Raw genomic sequence first — 2,899 nt, 5'->3', positions numbered from 1 at the left:
GATAGTTAGAGAGAGAGAGTGAGTAGGTAGATTGGTAGGTAGAGGGATAGAGAGAGAAAAATAGAGAGAAATACAGTAGATAGGTGGGGGGGAGAGAGAAATACAGTAGGTAGGTAGGGAGAGAGAGAGAGTAGGTAGGTAGATGTTTCCAGGTGTATTTATCCATGTGGTGGAGAAGGAAATCGCTGACAACTTGTAGCACTCTAAAACTTTGTTTCTGCTGGGACAGCACTTGATCAATCTAATTCTCATCAACTACTCTAACCAAACAGCTTTCCGAAAGGAAAAAAAAGAAGTTTTTGCACTCTGCAAACCTTCCCCAAATGGCCCATTTTTCACAATAACAGGCCTGTTTTTTCCCAAATAAAAGGCATGGATAGCCTTTGGGGGGGGGGGTGCTTGCAGAGTGCTCCTGCGGGGGATGGGGGGGTCAAAAATGAGCAAAAATGGTCTGTTTTTCGCAAAAATGGGCCGTTTTTTGTCAAAAGAAATTGCATGCATAGCCTCATGGAGGCTTGTAGAGTGCTACTGGGGGGGGGGACAGAAAACAGCCCGTTTTAGGCTCATTTCTGCCCTTCCCAGCCCCCAGGAGCTGTCTGAAAGCCTCCATAAGGTTATACATGGCCATTTTGGTGAAGGGGGTGGGGCTTCAGGAGGCAAAAATGCTGTATTTGGTGTATAAGACGCACCCCGAATTTCAGCCTCTTTTTAAAGGAAAAAGGGTGTGTTTTATACTCCAAAACATATAGTAGCTGTTGGAAATTTTCTCACTCAATGCTCTGTCTACACAGCACTCCAGTGCAAGATCTTAGTGTCTCAGATCTCCCATCTTGTGACTGACCAAAAATTACTGTTTCCCCTGCTATTGCTGGTGCTTTTTTCAGATCAGTGAGGAAATTGCAGTGTCCTCGTGATCGATGAAGGGTCTTTCCTTTCTTCACCTCCCCTCCAGGGAGCATTAACCCCATAGGGTTTCCCAGCAAGCAGTTGCTAGTTGCATTTCATGGAGCTGGTAGAACTCCACCATTTTCCAACTGTTTTCACTGAGACTTCAACTGAAAGTCCTCCCTGAATTTTCCATTGTTCTGATAGAAATCATTTATTCATTTCAAGCATTCATTTATCAGTTAACAAGAACTTGGGTCTGAAATTCATCAGATTTTCTTGCATCAAAGGCTAAAATGTTGGACCTCTCTGAATAGTGAAGTGACCAACCAGGCCAGATGCTTCCTTCCACATGGCCCAGTGGATCAAACCTGGTTCCTGCATTCTGCTGCCTTAACAATGAGCCACAGAAAAGCAGTTGAATTTTCTATGATTCTGATAGAAATCATTTATTCATTTCAAACATTCATTTATCAGTTAACAAGACCTTGGGCCAAAGTAACTATTGGAAAGTGCATGTAGCCAAGTATCAAAAGAGGAAAATCTAAACTTAAATTTAGATTGTGGAACTAAAAGTCTTGAGTTTTGGTGAAATTTGAGTTTATTACCATGCCCAGGAATAAAGGGGAAATATTTAGTTTCAGTGTTAAATATTTGGTGCTACAGGTCATTCCTCAGATCTCCACCAAGAAATGGAACTAGCTTCTCAAAATATTAATTCATTTTCTCAAGATGGACATTGTGTTATGATAGAAGCTATGATGTCTCATTTGTAGCTCTAGCCCAAATACTCCAATTTGTGAAAGTCTCATTTCTTTCAGATTCTTGCCTATTTGAGGACTGTGCAGTTCAACAACAGTGCTGGAGATGAAGTTTCCTTCTCAGAAGATGGACTGGGATCTGCTCGTTATGAACTTCTCAACTGGGTTCTCTTCCCCAATCGATCTTTTGTCCCCATGAAAGTTGGACAAGTAAATCCTGAGGCTCCCCCAGGCCAAGATTTCACCATTAACTCTGATGGAATCACCTGGGCCACAAAGGTGAGCTGCAAGGAAATGTAACCTCATGGAAAGATTCATTCTCTTCCTGAGATGAAGTGTGAAGGTTCCAAGAGCTGACCTAATTAATTTACGAGCCTCCAGACAAAGTTCAAAGAAAACCCATTAATTTCTTAGGACTAACATCTTGGCACGGACTTCTGTGGAGCCGAAAATAAATCCCACTTAATGGCGTCTGAACTTTACCCCGTGTCCCCTCCCCTCTGCCTGAAGTCATCAATCACCAACAGGGAATTAAGGCAGGGTTCTGGAAATGCACATTCACATCCCAGTTACAGAAATATGAGACTTTTACTCTGGCCAAAAGTATGCATGGAATTTTTCCCCCTTCTCAAATTGATAGTAGTCATGGAAATGCTTTAGACGTTGACATGCAGAATATCTTCCTAACCTGAAAAATAATCCATTGAGTCAGAAATTATGGCAGTCATTTGGTGAAAAACCTACTTTGCATGTAACACCTTTGAGAACTGGTTTGTGTCATTCCATAAAGGCTTAGGAACGACTTCTGCTTGAAATGCAGGATGCAAGTATAACAAGCAACAGTGATTTCCATGCACCATTATCACTCAGTTGTATCTTCATGGTTCTTTCTTTTAGAAATGCTGTGGTTCATTCAGAATCCTTCCTCTGCAGGAGGAAACCCCAGTTCCAATCTCCAGCATCTATTGATGTCTCGGGAATGCAAGTGGTCTGAATCTCTCAGGAAATATACACCGCTCAAAACAATAAAGGGAACACTTAAACAACACAATGTAACTCCAAGTCAATCACACTTCTGTGAAATCAAACTGTCCACTTAGATAGCAACACTGATGGACAGTCAATTTCACATGCTGTTGTGCACATGGAATAGACAACAGGTGGAAAGCATAGGCAATCAGCAAGACATCCCCAATAAAGGAGTGGTTCTGCAGGTTGTGACCACAGATCATTTCTCAGTTCCTATGCTTTCT

Source organism: Thamnophis elegans, chromosome 1 (genome assembly GCF_009769535.1).
Source record: "Thamnophis elegans isolate rThaEle1 chromosome 1, rThaEle1.pri, whole genome shotgun sequence".
Classification (NCBI taxonomy): Eukaryota; Metazoa; Chordata; class Lepidosauria; order Squamata; family Colubridae; genus Thamnophis; species Thamnophis elegans.
This window is presented reverse-complemented; position numbering follows the sequence as displayed.